This window comes from Microtus pennsylvanicus, chromosome 10, assembly GCF_037038515.1.
Source record: "Microtus pennsylvanicus isolate mMicPen1 chromosome 10, mMicPen1.hap1, whole genome shotgun sequence".
NCBI classification, from domain to species: Eukaryota; Metazoa; Chordata; class Mammalia; order Rodentia; family Cricetidae; genus Microtus; species Microtus pennsylvanicus.
The window spans coordinates 65133422-65151734 of record NC_134588.1 but is presented as its reverse complement, the minus strand read 5'-3'; the positions used below and the strand labels follow the sequence as shown (position 1 = coordinate 65151734).

The 18313-nt window shown below is 43.4% G+C and overlaps 1 protein-coding gene across 2 annotated transcripts in view; it reads left to right on the top strand.

The window, feature by feature from the left end:
- The window catches only part of Fhit (fragile histidine triad diadenosine triphosphatase), a 1412380-nt gene that overhangs the window by 23087 nt on the left and 1370980 nt on the right, over positions 1-18313 (top strand). For both annotated transcript variants that reach the window (XM_075987481.1, XM_075987482.1), the window contains exon 2: positions 10986-11035. The gene's annotated coding sequence lies outside the window, so the exon portion shown is untranslated. The remainder of the gene's footprint in view (positions 1-10985; positions 11036-18313) is intronic.

The following is an 18313-nucleotide window of genomic DNA, read 5'->3' as shown; positions in this document are numbered from 1 at the left end:
CAATCCTCATCTGTCACACAAAACAACTCACAGATTCTTAAGATATGCATGCGATACAAAGGGAGGGATGCTTTTCTTGTTGGGCTTTTATGATAATTGAAAGTAACCATATCAGGGCACACGGGGAAAGTATGGGAAAGCAGGCGGTTTCTGAGGGGGCAGTCCGCCCGGTCCCCACCACAGGAGTTGAGCCTCGGCTCCAACTGCACAGGCCCAGGATGGTGCTGTTATCAAAAGTCTTGAGACTGAACTGGTGTATGCTTTCAAGTACAACGCCTTGGCTCACACTAGGGCACCTCGGCTGACTGATAAGATGTTCCTTTCATTGTCCCTGGGAGACACATCCGACACATCCTAAGGAACCTTGGTCATGGGCTCTGTGTGCTCTTCAGTCGGAAAAGAAACCGCTTTAGCATTCCAGATCAATAAACTGTCGGGTAGAAATGGGAAACGTGCTATGAGAAATCATAAAGCAGAGAAATTCTACTGTTCCCGAGTTCTGATTCAGAGGAAATAAATAACACTTGACTGCCCTTACAGTTTGTATTTTACAAGCTTGGCCCTGATGAAACGGAGCATCACATAATACTGCATCAATGACATTTGCTGTCTAAATGGCTCGGCCCTGTAGACAGAAGCTATGTTTCATGGAGTTGTTTTTAGTTAACAGGAAGGTTTCACCTCACACCCGTGAAAAGTTTGAACGTGGTGACATGAAGCCAGGTGCAATTCAGCAGCCATTCAAGTCATGACTCGGTTATATTTTAAGATAGCTTGGAAATCACTTAGTCGAATAAAATTCTAAAGTACTGTAACTGCCAGGTTGCTTTATCTAATTTATGAACCAGAGGCAAAGGAATCAACAATAACCCTCCATTTGCCATTATTAGATTAGCTATTACTGAAACCGCAGAAAGTATATAACCCTTTACTTTGTGCCCACTTGAATTCAGTTATTAATCCTTTGATGGAACTTTCATTTAACCGAATGCCTTTGTTTACAACAATAAGCATGTTAAGTCTTTTGTGTTCCGCATTCGATATGGCCACTTTAGAACATGTCACCCACAATGGCATGGTAACGTCGTAGGCTATTCATTTGTGTCCTGCCAGACATTTTCCATTCAGTCCTGTCTGGGTCCCACTTTGTTTCCTGACTTTCAAAAAAGGGCATTTTCAGATCTCTAAGTCCTTTACTTCTACAAGAATATAACCAGGCATTAGCAAACATGAAACTACGTGTAGCAGCTCTATAAAATTGATTTTTTTTCAAAATTATATAAGCATCTGGTGGTCTGAAAATGTTTCATACCTGATATTTAAAAGATATTCTGACTATTGGCAAAAAGAATCGATTCTCTCATGCTGCTTCCCCTGTGGATGCTGTCATATGCCACCGTGTTGTGGAGCTCACAGCTGAGGAGGGAGAGGGACCAGGCTTTCTCCCTACACTTCCGTTTAAATGCTCAGACCTCGGTCGTGAATTTAGGAGGGCTCCGCAGCGCACACAGCAGACCATGTTTGTGCTTGTTTCTATTCAAAATTTTGATGGTCTGAACAGTATTTCACTGATTCTAAATTAGGTCACATAAAAGGAACGCTTTCATCTTTACAGAAATTAATATTCTGGTGTCTTGGCCATATCTAAACGTGACATGGAGCATAGTTCCTATTTCATACGTGACCACATACATAGCCTGAGGGTGGATCGCCACCACGAAGGTGGATATTTCAGGTGCTAATGGTGTAGCTCATGAGCCAAGTCCATATTCCAAAGAAGTATTACTTATAAAACACATTTTTATTTTACTTCATCTACAGTGACATTTAAAACTTAGATATTGGGTATTTTAGCTACCTGAGCTAGAAATATATTGCACTTCCATTAGGAAGGAATCCTTTAGACCACTGTTAGTTTTATACTTTGCTTCCATGTCTGTGAAGCGTCTCTCCATATTGTAATGGTGTGATTAAATTTTTCATCTTTGTTTTCTTTACATGCATGTTTTGGGAGTAGTGGTAATGGCTTTGGGTAAATCCACACCACTTCCACCCATTTCCTTTAGCCCTGTAGCCATGCAAGAACAAGAGAACTTTGGGCTGTGAGCTCTGCTTGCTGACCTTGGCCTTGACATTGAGATGCCCTTGCTCCGTGGTGGGCCTTGGGGACCAGATACTTTATATGGCTCCTATAAGGTGGAAAGTTCTCATCTGTGCCATCTTTTGTTAGCTTGACTGATGAATCACAGGAGAATGAAAGCTTCTTTAATCTGTGAAGGTTCCAGCAGGAATAAATGTTGGGTCCATGGTGTTAGCGTAATGCAAAACAAGATAGCATTTAAGACCATCTCTGCATCAGCATCATGGTGACAGTGCCTCTCACTTGAGTCAGAAATCGAGGACTTACTGAGATACACCATCTGGCAAAATACGGAAGGCCGGTTTGTGCCAACTGAAAAAGCTGTGTCAGATCCAACTCTCGTGTATTTTGCACATTATTGCATGCCTTGAAAACCGTTTATCACTTTTTAATTAGGAAGGACTAAGGGATTTTTAGTGCCCCCAAGAAAATATCAGTAGCTCAACGATAGAACCATTAGCCAGAGATTCATACGGGGCGGCATAAGGGGACTTAATCTTGAGCACATGTAGGAAATGAGGACAGCCTTGTCCAGGACCTTTTTAGAAGAGTCACAAGGGTGGCATGTCTGGGTAGGACTGGGGACCGGGCCGTTTGTTATTCTGACAATTGCTCATCTTCTTTCTCCTGTGGCATGACCAGTCCTTGGAAACACATGCCAAGAAATCAACTTGCTTCTGCATCTTGGCCTATCAAGTAAACTGTGGCCTGCCATGTTCATTAAAATGAAAATTTGTCGAATGGAATTTGCCCGACTGGCGGAATAGTTTAAATGTCAGACGTTGTTAGGCCTGGATATAAATATTATGTTTCTATTGTTAATTAATTGCAGTGCCTTAGTACCAGTGATCCAAAATCCAATTTAGTCTGCAATAGGCCCGTGGATAAGGGCCAGAGATAATGAATGCAGAGGGGAAAATGTATTCAGAGTTTCCATTGTATTTATCAATGTCCTCTTAGAAAAATAGCAAATTTCAGTGTGTTACTGGAGCTCAAGAGTTGCAAAACAGGACAGAATTAAGACTCATTGTCTTTTGAAAACTCTCAAATGAATCTGTTCACTGCTGCCACTGAGTCTGTCTTGGCATCAAAATTCCAAAGATAGTTTGTCCCATTCCCTTTCCTTGACTTCATCCTCATTGCCCTTTGCTCTGTCTTTGCCTGAATACCATTTTCCTCTCTTCTGCTCAATATCCTTCCCCTCTTCTGCTTTTCATCCCATGTTTTGGTCCCCAGGCTCAGCAGCCTGTCTGTCAAGTCTGCCTCTGTTTGTTAAGATCATTTTGCTTCCAAATTGAGCTAGAGGCTGACTATCACCCAGAATAAAGCTGGTAGAATTGCCTACTTCAGAACGGGGAGCAGAAATCTTGCTGCCGGTGCCCAGACTTCCAAACTGATGTTTTTGCCAAGTCATGAGCCAGCAGGCTTTGATTGCCATCCTCAACAAGTATTTTGTTGAATGCTTGCTGCGAGCATGGCACCTTAGCCCGCCACCTCAATGGGTTCCCGAGGCACATGGGGGTGCCAGGCAGAGAAGGGCTAATTAAGACTTTGGAAGGCAGCTCTGATGTGGTCCAGTGGTCAGGGATCCTCATTTAGTTCCTGGCATCCTGCTCCATGCCAACCTCATTCTGCCCCTGTGATTATCCAGGCTGAGAAGTAGAGACGGGAAGATGAACTTTGGTCTGCTTTGAGTGTCCCTGTCCAGCAGTGTCTGTCAGATTAAAAATGAGAGGGAAGGAGGCCAGAGAACCTTCCAGATGGAGAGTTCAGAGGAGGGCACAGCCAGACTCCCTTTTCCAGTGACGTCGCTGGGTCATTTGAGCCCTTGGCCAGGAGCCAGGAGATGCACAGACTGTTTTCTGGTCTTGAAGCAGAGCAGGGTCTGGCAGAACAGGCATTATGGTTTCTGGGTGGAAGCAGATTCAGTGGGGGTACACACAGACTCTGTGGTAGAGGCACCACCCTTACCCCAGGGCTTTGTCAGTCTGGGAGGTGTTGGCTCCCTCTTCTTGGTCTTTGCTCAAGGGCGAGTTCCCAAGTCACACGGAGGTTAGAGTTGGCAAGGATGGAAACATCATGGGGAGCCAGCATCCTCAGCATCTCCAGTCTCTGCCGGGCAGGAAAGGTGTCTTTAGGAAGGGTAGAGCAGTGGCTGTTGGTCCTTAGACTGACTCACATGTCACGTGGATAGCCACTCTGGGAAGCAGGGGCTTGGTGAGACCACAATACACCGACAGCCACTCTCTCTGCCTCTTGGTAACACCGCTTTCTAATTAATTTCAATATGCCCTGAAAAGTATCCAATATGGGGATCCAGGAGGAAGAATGTGTTCGAATGAGAGCGAGTTTTTAGACTGCAGTTTAAGGAATGCCAGAAAGGGAACAAATGAGGCTCTCCTGTGTGTCTGCTTCAGCATCTTAGAAAGTGAACGGTTTTAAGTCTGGATTAGCAAAAAAAAAAAAAAACCCTCAGTTTTTCCTACAGATGAACTTCTTTTTCTCAGTAAAGTTTGGGGGAGGGCTGGGGCTGTTGGGAGCAGATCTGTTTGACTTGAAATGTCATCCCATCCCGAGAAAACATGCTGGGGGCATGTTAGGGCATCCCTGAGCAAATGCCACATTGTCACATTGTCTCCTTCTGAGATTAGTCCCGTATGTTCTAGTCCTGTCTGGGTGGTCAGACAAATTTATTGACCCCTCATTTTCAGGGCACCTCCCCAGCTCAGGTCATACTCCCCGAGATTTCGCTGAATCCGATTTGTCTGGAATTCTGTAGATTTTGAGGTGGTCATTATTGACCGCTTGGTATTCTGTTCCTCAGATGTCACGTAATAGCTTTCAGATCTCAGGCTGCTTGGTAAGTTTACCTTTGCAATGCCTATCAAATACAACCATCTTGACCAGGCGTGGTGGGGGTGTGCAGTGTGTGTCTGCGTGGGTGCTCTTGAAAATGCTGCAGGCTGTGGGAGGATTGAGCAGAGACAGCTTCCTTTTTGTGAGACTGAAATTCAAAGAAAAAGAACGTAAGGAACAAATGAAAACAAAGAGCAAATCCCCAAAGTAACCATGGCTTTAGAATTTCAATCTATGTATTCTAGTAAGAGCGAGGAGGTACACCTGTGTACTAGTAACAGTGAAAATGTACTCGTGTTAAGCAAGCTTCGCTGAGTGCCTGTTGCTTGCTAGATGCTTATAGAAGATGCAGTGCAGCACTGATCAGATCATCATTGTAGTTAGATTTTTGAAGGACTTCTGCTTACTTTTACAACATAAGCTAAATCGCAGAGGTAAGGTTACTCTGAACCCCGAGTATACTCAAGTTTCACAAAGTCTCAGAATAGCTCATATAGAATATATACATATACATTAAAATACAATTTCCAAGAGTATATTGGAGAATGTGTCAGGGTTTGGGGTCTTGCTGCTATTTCTCGCGAGTGTTTAAATCGCTATGCAGATTCTTCAATAACTCCATGGATTTAAAACTATTCATTTATCATCAGGTGGTTTACCCAGGCCTGTTACCCCACCGCCTGGTTTTTGCCGATACATTGAGAAAGGTTTTAGAAAGTGGTTTAAGCATCTTCCCTTCGTCGAAATTGGCTATCATCTGAAAGACTGTCGCAGTAATTTGTCTGCAGTAACAGCTCAGTGAATGCAGCATAAAAATGAAAATGAGCACTGAATTTATTCCGTGTCTTCACTGTTGTACCTGAACGCACAGCCTCTTCCCGAGCTGTGGAGATAATTGTTACAGACTTAAAGGTCAATAGCCAATCCCTCAACATGGCAGTTAAGTCGGGTGAGGGCTGCAGAATGTGACAGCAGCTCAGACGCCCGAGTTCCGAGTGTTCCCTCTGCATGTAGGGCGCACCTTAGAAATAGCTTTCAAGTGCAAGAAGCAGAGCCGCAGTCAAAGCCCACCTGTGTGCTTGGGAAGGCTGTACGCAGCTTCGGGAAGGTGGTTTCTTTTAGTTCAGATCAGTTTGTAAGGGATCTGGGGGTGGGTCACAGTTCGAGGGGCTTGGGGTTTTGTCAAGCTGCGAGAAAACACCAAAATAAATCAGTTTCTCATTGGCCTGTTCGGTTTTGGCTCTCTGTTTATTTCTTTGAGGAGCAGCTGAAGCCCAATCCTATTTGGATCCATTTAAATCTAATTTATGTCTTGCAGAAGGTCATCTGAAGGATGTAGGCACTGTCTGCTTTAGAAACGAGTGTGCTGAGTTTGGCTTCGGGAGAGTGGGGAGTGGAGCAGCTTTGCAGCTGCAGAGGAGAACGTTAGCCAGGCCGTGCAAGTGTAGGTCCTTGGACGGAGCCAAAGGAAAGGGAAGGCTAATTTTGCCTGGCGATTTCCAACTTTTGTCTAGATTGACATTTTGGGCACGGGAATAAGACCTTCTGGGTCCTAACTTGTTCCCATATGGGATGACATGCACACGCACACACATGCACACGCACACACATGCACACATACAAACACAAACACACACACACACATTTTCAGGCACTAAAAATGTTATAAAAGCTATACATAGGATGCACTTGCATTTGAGTGTTCAGCACGTGTTTTAATGAATAACTATGGATGTTGTGATAAAATGATATTATGGAAGACAGTCTATGCCTTGCTTTCCCCCATCCTTGTTAATGCTGATGACGGATCCATCAGCTCTTCTGGTTCGTATGTTATTTGATGTGAAGAATCTGTGAACATTTTATTGTACTGCCTTGATATTCGGGTTGTTTCCCGTGTTTTGCCATGCTGTTTTTATCCATGGTGTTCTTGGACAGTTTCTGTACGGGTGTGAGTGTGACCGCACAAGTCTGTGGTTATGTGGCTAAGGAACGGCTAGCTAACTTCAGAGGACTCACACATGTTGACATGTATCGTGAACACTCTGACTTCCTCTAACCCTTCTCTCTCTTACCACATTCCATGCGCTTGGGGTAAACTTCTCAGCTGCATTTATCCAAACACTAAGCAGCAGTTGTTATCCTCTGAGCTGGCCAGTTTGATGCTAACTTGACACAGGCTTGCATCGTTTGAAAGGAGGGAACCTTAACTGAGAAAATGCCTCATAGGATTCTGCTGTGGGCCATTTTCCTAAATATTGACTGATGGAGAGGGCCTAGCCCACTGTGGGTGGTGTCGTCCCTGGACTGGCAGTAAGAAAGAGGTCCTGGGTTCTGTGAGAGAGCAGGCTGAGCAAGCCATAGGAAGCAAGACACAGGGAGCAAGCCAGTAAGCAGCACCCTCCGTGGCCTCTGCATCAGCTCCTGTCTTCAGGTTCATGCCCGGCCTGAGTTCCTGTCCTGACTTCCTTTGATGATGAACACTGGTGTGGAAGTGTATGCTTTTTTGGTCACAGTCTTTCATCTCAGCAACAATGACTCTGACTAAGACATCATCACTGGTATTTCCTGTTGTAAGGAGGCCCCTTGATCATTCTGGTTGCTTGGTAGCTCAGACCCAAAATAATCACACAGAAACTGTATTATTTAAAACACTGCTTGGCCCATTAGCTCTAGCTTCTTATTTGCTAACTCTAAAACCTTATTTTAACCCATTTTCATTAATCTGTACATCACCCTGAGGTCGTGGCCTACCAGCAAAGTTTCAGCATGTCTGTCTCTGGCGGCAACTCCATGGCTTCTCCCTAACTTTGCTTCCTTTTCTCCCAGCATTCAGTTTAGTTTTCCCCACTTATCTACCCTATCAGGACAATCCAGTTTCTTTATTAACTAATGGTATTCACAGCATATAGAGGGCAATCTCACATCAATTTCCCTTTTCTTTACAACCAGAATTATGATTATTACTTTCTTTACAATCTGATTTTGATTAATATTCATCATTGATAATAACAGTTCAATGGACTTTCTCTGGTCACCATTGCTTTTTACTCATTATCCTTTCCCGCTGAGACAAATTTCTATGGATTCAGGTTCACCTTGATTTTTTTCAGTGAAAGCAAACTACTGTATATGGATAGCAATCTTTTTTTTTTAAATCTGAATAGTGTCCTTATTTCTATACCATTTTTGAATGATAGAGTTGGTATGAGTGTATTTTACTGATCTTTTTCATTCTCAGCACTTTGAACATGTTACACCATCACTACCTTGCTTTCATTTTATGGGCAGGTAACCTGTTTTTTGTAGGTGTACTTTTTATTGAATTTAGGGCTGCCATTCTGTCTCTGATGTTCTGTAGTTTCATTTGGATGTATCTAAGTTAGGATTTTCTAGTATTTATCATATGATTTCGGTGTGCTTTTTACGAGGGCTCATGGCTTTTGTTCTAGAAAATTGATATGCATTGTTTTTCCATGTTGGTCTTTCTCCTTGCCACTTGTAATTCTTTATTTTGCTTAGCATTTCTATGTATGTTCAATGAAAAGGGGTTCAGACTATAAATTTCTCACATTTCACAAAGGAAATGTTATACAATTTCATTTATTCATTACCAAATTATGCTTTTCCCAACCCTGCTGTTGCATGGAGCTAAAAGGGGCTTGAGAAAATTTTTTTATGCTTTTCCATGAAGGGGCCGGCATTAGTATTCTAAGGTTTATAGCATTGCCTGTGAATATAGCCTATTCTTTGGTGGAGTTAAGGAACATGGAGGGAAATAGTCCTGTAAGACTTAAAGCCATCACTCAAAACATTGAAAAGAAAAAAAAAGCTTTGTATTTCTCAACTATTACAATGTTAGGATGAATGAGAACCTAGCCAAGATATGAAAAGAGGCAAATTACAATAATTTCATGGACTATGTGAGTGATGTTGGATGTTATAGAATCAGCCTACCCAAACCATAAGTTGTCATTATTTTTCAACAGCTGGCATTTTGCAAGTGTTTTCACAGATCTCATTGATTAGGATGTGGCAAGCATATAGTATATTTGGGTAAGTGGGGAAGTTAACAAGTAGAGGTTTGATCTGAAATACCAAGTTGTATCTTCTGCTCTCTTGTGAGTTTCTCCTAAAAAGAAGCTGCACTCTTCCTGGAGAGAGGGTGACTGTGCTTGCGTGGGCAGCAGCTGCCGCCCTCTCTTACGGGACAACAGCACTGAGCTGAGCTTCTGGCCCACGTGCCTTCTAGGAATGGAACAACCTTCCAGAACTCAAAGTTCCGAGGGGAGGTGGAAATCACAGTAGGAAAAGGGTCCAAACCAGACCAGGAATGTGAGTGCTTGGTCAAGTTGCATGTGCCATCCTGATGTTTAATACATCTTGTCACCCGACGGTTCATGCGCCATTCACTGATGAGGTGCGTACATCCTGCAAGGTTGAACTGTAGATGTGGCCAAGTCTGGATGATGCAGATCTGACCAACTGTGTGCTGTTTTCAGTTTGTTTCTCTATCAGCCTGTTTCCTTTTTGCTGATGATACACCACAGCAAAAGGGGCATTATAAAAATCTAAGAGGTTTATTTGGATTATGTTTCTGAAGGTGAAAGCACAAAGGGCTCCATCTAGCCATGGTGTTTTTGTGGCAGAACACCAAGGCTGGCAGATTATCACATACCAAGAGAAAGGGAGTATAGGTCTGTGTGTCCATATATATCAATGTGTGCATTGTCTTCACAGATCATTCTCCTTTAGTAAGACAGAAACACATACATACACACGTAGACACACACAGTCTTTTGTTGTGACTGTCTGATCTTTTCACACATGCACACATGTACACACACACACATATACACACGTAGACACATATACATATACACACATGTCTCTTGTCGTGACTGTCTGATTTCTTTCACACATACACACATACACATAGGCACACACAGATATGGACACACACATAGATACACACACGTCTCTTGTCATGACTGTCTGATCGCTTTCACACATACACACATGTACATACATACATGCATGTACACACGTCTCTTGTTATGACTGTCTGATCTTTTCACACATGCACACATGTACACACATACACATATACACACATAGATAGAAAACACATAGACACATACACACATACACATATGTCTCTTGTGACTGTCTGATCTCTTTCACATATACACATACATACACATAGACACACACAGACATGGACACACACATATATACACACACACGTCTCTTGTCATGACTGTCTGATCTCTTTCACATGTACACACACATATTCACACACATGTAGACACACACAGATGTGGACACACACATGCCTGTTGTTGTGACTGTCTGGTCTCTTTCTTTTCTTTTTTTCTTTTGGTATTTCAAGACAGGGTTTCTCTGTAGCTTTGAAGCCTGTCCTGGAACTAGCTCTTGTAGACCAGGCTGGCTTCGAACCCACAAAGATCCGCCTGCCTCTGCCTCCTGAGTGCTGAGAATAAAGGCATGCGCCACCATGGCCTGGCTGGTCTCTTTCACACATACACACACATATACACACACACACAGATGTGGACACACACACACGCCTCTTGTCGTGACTGTCTGGTCTCTTTCCTTCTCTTTATAAAAGCCATCAGGATCCAGAATTCAATCCTGAAGCCTTTAACCCTAGTAACCTTATTCGCGCCTACTGATCTCTTGATGTCCTTTCCTCTAACCAGATTCAGAGTAAGTTTTTATTCTCTTCATACCTCGTGATAGAAATTAAATCTTGACACATGGAGCACTGGGCCATGTTAAAACTGTGGCTGTCTGTGTCTCTGGTTGGCCTCTTGGGCAGGTGTGAGGCACGAGTTTCATCGATGGCGTATTTAGCTAGCACCACAGACCACAGCCCATGGAAATTCTGTTGAGAAACGCGGAAAAGGAACATTTGGTGTTTTGCTCTCAAGCATCTCAGTCTTTCATTTTTATCTCTCCGTAGCTTTGAAGCTCAGCAAAGAAGGGAAAATCCACCGAGAACAGTCTGTAAAGGTAAGTGTATTTGTTACGTGGCCTTGACAAACATTGCCTTTACCACATTGATTTTCCCTTTATTCGGAGATTTAAACACTTGGATTAAAGATCCAGCTGACAGGACAACTTCCTTAACCACCTGCTCGTCTCCCCTCACAGGCAAAAGTGCTGAGCAATAGTTAGCAGAGAGCGGGAGGAAATAGAATGATGTGCTGAGGGTGGCCAAATGCAATTGTGTGCTTGCTGACTTTTGCTTTCTTTTCAGCGCCTAAGACATTTCAATAGAGCTAGGTTTACCAAGATTAATGCTAGATGGAAGAAGAATGCACTTTTAAATATCTGGTCAATATTTAAATAAAACCAGCGGGCCAAAGAAAGCATTTAGAATAAAACGCAGAGTGGCATTTCAGTTGGGCCGGATGAAATTTATCACGGAAGGCAGTCGTGTGGTTGAGTGGAAGAGCTGGTTTTGTATCACGGAGACAACCTTCCAGTCTGGTGGGGCTGATTACCTTTCCACCAGTCACACTGGGGTCCTAAGTGAGTTACAGGAAGTGAGCTTCCAAGTTCAAAGCAATAGCAAAAATACCAGTTCTGTGAAACATTACGGTTGAGTTGGTTTTTGCATGGGAAAATGTAATTGTTTCTCCTTCGCAGGTGTATTTATAAGCGTACCTCTGTACAGCAGTGTTCTTTGATTCATTGTTTAATTTCTGTTCTGCATGAAGTATTTTAATTTAGAGAATTCACTCTGAGGAATTATAGGGCTGCACTTTCATCAGGAGGCTGTGGTGGCCAGGGTGAAATATGCCATAATTTTACGATTGTTTTCATCATCAATTATGTTTTTGACAAATTTAGGTTTTTTTTTTCTGTCATTTTTATTATAGTAATTATGACCGTGACCACTTTGGTTAAAGTTGAAAAGCAATTTTGATTTACTTTCTATTTTAAGTTATTTCTAACTTTGTGACAAACGAGTTTTTAATGTTCATTTTGAGAGTAAAGTATAGTTTTACATAGAAATTGGAGAGAGATCTTTTTGGAATGTTTAAAACATTATCTATAAAAACTGTTTGGAGGATTTGCTTTGGGGTGATCAAGTTCTGGCGCATGAAGCCTGGCTGCCTTGGGATTTTGATATAGGGGTGGCCCTAGTGAAGAAAATACCAGAAGATGAGGATGGTCCTCATTTTCCTATATCGTTCATATCGCTGCAGCCTTGAGCCATTTCCTGGAACATGACAGGACTCGATAGCATTGGAGTTAGAGATGATAAGGCTGTTTCGAGGACTTTGCAGCTGTGATGTTTGTGGTCCTTTGGAGGAGGGGGTGTTTTCCTACTCTTTGTCGAGTCAGAGGTGGGTTTGGTCCTGCTTTGGTCATTGGACCATGAACAATGTGTTCATCCTCCTCCCTGTCTGTGAAATGGAGATGATAAGATATCCTCTACCTCATATGGTTGGTCCATGACAAGCAGATGCTGCTTACTGTCACTGTTGTTACTGTCACTTCCTCCTTCTGGTCCTCATTGTCATGAGCAATAGCAGCCTTAAACATTTATTAAGTAATTTGAAAGTATATTCTTTTTATTTATTCATGTGTTTATATGTGTGCATGTGCATATGCACATAAGTGTATATATGTGTACATATGAGTGGGACAGAGAGTGACATCGGGTGTCTTCTGCCATAGCTTTCTGACTGTTTCTTGAGACCTACTCCCTTAGTCTGGAGTATACCTAGTGGGTCAAGTTGGTTAGCCATCCAGTCACAGGGATCCTCCTGTCTCTGCCTCTGCAGCAATCAGATTGCTCATGGCAGCCTTCTTGGTGTAGATGCTGGGGATTGAGCTCAGGGCCTTCGGCTTGTACAGTGTGCTCCTTATGGCTTGAGCCATCTCTCCAGCCATGTCCATTCTTCTTATGGTCTTAATGATTATTTTTTTAATTGTTTTAAGTTATGAATATATGTGTGTGCCCATGTGTGGATATGTGCACCTGAGTACAGGTGCCTGTCGAAGACAACATGATCCCCCAGAAAATGGAGTTACAGGTAAGTTTTGGCTGCCTGGCCTGACCTGGGTAATGGGCCTTTGGTAAGAGCAGCAATCACTGCTAAGCACTGAACTGAACATTGCTAAGTCTCTGGTGCCTACTTTTTTTTTTTTTAAAGATTTTTTTTAGGATGTTTTCAAAATGAGAATGTTACTTTTAATAGGTAATTAGGAATGGGTCTGTTAAAACAGCTCAGCAGATAAAGGTGCTTGCTGCCAACCCCAATGATGGGAATTCGATTACCAGGTTCACACAGTGCAACAGGAGAACTAACTACCATTCCTTTTCCCCTGGCCTCTACTTGTGTTGTATGCCATGTCCAAACACACACACACACACACAGAGAGAGAGAGAGAGAGAGAGAGAGAGAGAGAGAGAGAGAGAGAGAGAGAGAGAGAGAATCAGTAAAATGTAATAAAAAAGAAATATAAGAAACCTTCAGAAGAAAAAACCAAAACAGGTTAAGTCTTGCGAGCGTCGGGAAGATAGACCTTTTGGCTCTGCATGGCCAATTACTAATTACAGTAGTCTTAAATTATATTCTTAGGAATTCGTGATCCACTGCTAGGTAGTTTGTTAAGCAATTTTTGAAGGAAGCCTTGGTACGTGTAGATGAGCACCCTCCCCCATTTTCCCTCCGCTCTGTACTTTTTCTCTTCAGGGCTTTCGTTTCCTTTAGGGTGAGGCTGCAGTAGACTCTTGCAGTTCTAAATGCAGGGCGGCTGCAAGCTCGTTGAAGAGCATGCTTGCTCTTTTGGATTCAGATCTTCACTAAAACATTCTCCTTTGTCCTAGGTGGACATTCTGGCCTGGCCCTACCCATGAGACCGCGGATAGCATTTCCTGGTAGTCAGCCTCTTTGTCTGTCTTGGCTCTTCCATGCCTTATCTAACCTCCAGGTGCCTTTGGTAATCTAAATCTAGCCAGTTTGTTTATCTTGCTAACAATTTGAGAACCCTACCTAGTAACTTGGACATTAGTGAGTAAGATTTCGATTAAGTGGCTATGTTTGGAGATTTCACGAAGAGAGCATCCATTCCCTTCTTTCACTCTGTGTAAGAGCAGAGTGCTTTACAGGAGACGACTAACACAGACCTCAAAACATATGATTTTGGTGCACTCCCCATGACCCCCGTGCTTGATACAGATGCTTGGACGGCTTCTCTGAGAATGCAGGATGCTTACACACACAGCGAGAGATGGGAAAGGCACCCATCTAATGCCTAGGGTCTTGATGTCAAGGATGTGGCCTAGACTTGGGAAGGGCTGCAATTTACCTCATCATCTCGGAACAAAACAATGTTGTTTGTTTTTTACTTTCCTCTAAATTTTAATTTCTCTTTTCAATACCATTTTTTTTTTGTTCCTTTTCGTTGATGCGTAAAATGTGGTTGAAAACTTCACTGTTTGGGTCTCTGGCACTCTTCTGGTTTCCTGAGAATGGAATGGGTAGTATTTCCCACATGTCTTCTTTGTTGCCTACTTCTCTGTTTGGGGCAAGTCCTGGAACAAAGATACTTAATGACTGTTCTCCCAGGGACACAGGGAAATCATCTTTGCTCCCCTGTTGCGACTAAGTACATGGTTGCATGCTGGGAAGAGCCTCAACTAAAGGAAGCATGCCTTCCAGTTTGGCTCTGCAACTTGCTAGCTTTGGACTCTGGGCAACAGTCCTGCAGTCCTAACATTCCCTGCAGTCCTAACGTTCCCTGCAGTCCTAACGTTCCCTGCAGTCCTAACGTTCCCTGCAGTCCTAACGTTCCCTGCAGTCCTAACGTTCCCTGCAGTCCTAACGTTCCCTGCAGTCCTAACGTTCCCTGCAGTCCTAACGTTCCCTGCAGTCCTAACGTTCCCTGCAGTCCTAACGTTCCCTGCAGTCCTAACGTTCCTTGCAGTCCTAAAGTTCCCTGCAGTCCTAACGTTCCCTGCAGTCCTAACGTTCCCTGCAGTCCTAACGTTCCCTGCAGTCCTAACGTTCCCTGCAGTCCTAACGTTCCATGCAGCCCTAACGTTCCTTGCAGTCCTAACGTTCCCTGCAGTCCTAAAGTTCCCTGCAGTTCCCATTCCTCATCCGCAGAGTGAGAGTCACTTAACCTGTACAATGCGCAGGGCTGTGTGAGGATCACATACTGATCATGTACATAGTCATGTTTGGCAAATTATAAAGTATATGACTTTCTGTCACTCTCTCAAGTCAATTCGACAGGTGTATTTTTAGGGATATGGTGTACCTGGGGTAAAGTTAACTGTTTATTGTACATTCTTAAGAACTGCGTAAGAACTGCGTATAATTAGTTCTATCAAGGTTTAAAATATACGTGGTATTGCATCATTTTTTTTTTTTTTGGTTTTTTGAGATAGGATTTCTCTATAGCTTTGGAGCCTGTACTGGAACTAGCTCTTGTAAACCAGGCTGACCTTGAACTCACAGACATCTGCCTGCCTCTGCCTCCTGAGTGCTGGGATTAAAGGTGTGTGCCACCACCACCTGGCGTAGAAGTATAGCATCTTATATTGTAAATTGTCCTTTGACAGTTAATAAAAACAACGTATCTACATTATTTAAGTAGAATAGCATCAAGAAGCAAATGATGAAAAGCTGCAGCATCTTTCTCCTTTCTACATATTTCCCTTCCCTCGGATCTCCCTAAATTAACCTCTTTCTATTCTGATTCTATTGCTATTTCCTTTTCTGTTTCTAATAAAATGTCTATATCACCTTTTCCTTATATGTGAGTTCTAACACTAGCATTCTGACATTTCCCATTCTGGCCACTTCCATTTCCCACACAGCCTTCTAATACAGTCATATCCCAATTTTTGCTTAAATCTGTAGGTAATTATTGCATCATTGTAATGATGTCGCTTTTCCACAGTGAGCCAGGAGGTATAGGCTAGTTGGATATTTCTTGTAATATGTAAATTCTAATATAGTTTATACTTAATGCGGGTTTCAAAAATTATTTTCCTCAGTATCCTATGAGGAAGGTGGTCGTAGATGGGCCAGGTAGGTGTTTCCATTTTATTGATATGGAAAGTAAGGCTGAAGCCAAGTAGTTTGTCCAGAGCACAACTAGGGTCAGATCTCGGAAGGGTTAATAGTCCTAATCAAGACACTCATGATGGATGCTGTCACGTCCGTTGCTATGCTAACCAACAGGACTAAGATGAAGAACAAGAGCCTGCTTGTGTGGCACTCTCAAGGCCTTATCCAGATCGCTAGCACAGAGTGGGGGGTGTGCCCCACAGGCAGTGTCCAGGTCTGTGTCCTGTCTTTCCTCTATCACAGTTACGTTGATGCTACTCACTGTCAGTCACCACGGTTACCGTCATCAGGGATGTAAGGCTGTGTCGCTTGGTACCCTCATTTGCCAAGTAGCAGTCCTGATGTCTGCTAAAGCGTCTGCTCTGTGACGTAGTAAGTGACATCCTACTGGTGGTGATTCAGGTAAGGATGTATCCCATCATTTTTAAATCTAGGAGATATTTGGAGGGAAGGTGCCCCAGAGAACTGGATTAGATGATTTCACTTCTGTTAGCTTTATTGCGTGGCCTGGTACAAAAAAAATGAAAAGTTTGTCCCCATTTGAACCCTCCCCTTTAAGGGACTTGCTTTCCTCTGAAAGTTTCCCTACAGTGACATGGCGGAAAATATAAAACTTTGGTGACAGAGGAACCCTGATGTCTTTGTTCTGCCTGTCACCACCTTCATACTTGGCACTTCTTGTTTATCAGGCAGAAGAGAAGTGGTAAAATTTGGCCTGGGGTTTTCTCATCCCTAGGTGTGAAATTATTTCAGAGCTATAGTAATAATACTTTGCATTTCTACCGCGATTTTATTTGAAGATCTTAAAGTGTTCAGCTGGTGTTAATAGAGCTTCGCAGCACTCTCTGAAGTAGGTAAGTCTTATTAGAGACGGATCCCTCTAAGGACGTTTTCACTTTCCATCCCATGTGTGACTTGAAATGCTTTGGTATTGTTTGGGAATCTCAAAAAATTAAGACCTGTGTGTGTAGGGTACTTCCTTCTTTCAGCGTTCAGTTTTTATTATTGCCCAGTACACTGAGAATCAAGCAGCTTCTTATGAGTGGGTGGGACATTTTGTAAGAGAATTGTTGTCGCCTATGGTATGACTGTTTAAACACGTTTAACATTGCTTGCCAGCCGAGGGGCCCCTTGTTTCCCAGCTTCCCCTTTACAAAGCATAGTGATGAATATGCTGAGTGACTAAGGAGAACCTGTCCTTGGTTGGGGGGTGTCCTTCAGAAACCGAGGACATGTCAAACCAACCAAAATTACACACGGAGTTTGCATTCTGCCTTAAAGGTGTCATTTTGAAAAACTGTTCTAAATCTTACACCTGCGGCTTTTGTGGTGTGACTTTTCCTGGGGACATGTTAACAGCAGCCTGCTCTTCCCAGCAGACCGCCAAGAACCCAGTCCAGCTGCGCCAGCTTGGTGAAGCAGTGCATTTAGTGGGCATGTGTTGTAATAAGGAGTGGCGGGGCTGCGTCCCCAGCACCCTGGCCACCTGCTAGCTTATGCCCCGAAATAATTACACGGACACTGTATTCTTTTAAACACTGCTTGGCCCATTAGCTCTAGCCCTTACTGGCTAATTCTGATATCCCTACCAACCCATCTCTAATAAACTGTGTAGCACTGGTCATACCGGGAAAGATTCAGCATGTCTGACCTGGCGGCTTGCTCCATTGTGTCTGCTTCAGAGAGCAGAGGTATCGCATCTGCCCGGGAGAGGGGAGCATGGCGTCTCTGAGCTCACTTCCTTTTCCTCCCAGCATTCTGTTCTGTTTACTCCACCCACCTATGTTCTAACCAATAAAATGGGCCAAGGCAGTTTCTTTATTAGCCAATGACCTTCCTCCATCAGGCATGCTCAGGGGAGCCTAGGTGTGGAGCACCCGCACCCCTGAGTACCCCCCTGCAGCTCTGTGGATGACTCCAGAAGCCAGGGAATCGGCCCTCTCTGCATAGCTCCTCTTCAGAAGCAATCGTACCCTGCTTATATAACCCAGGGGAGGGGTATTGTGAGTCTTAAAGGCCACTGAGCTATGTGAGTCATGTGATCACCCCCCCACTCCCCAGGAGGGAATGTTGCATTCTGGAGGGAAGAGCGGCACAATTTTAATAGTGCATAGGCACAGACCTGGTTACAGTTTCCCTTTAAATACTGGGAAAAGCAGACTCTGTGCTATTTGAGCTGTATACTGATCTGTGG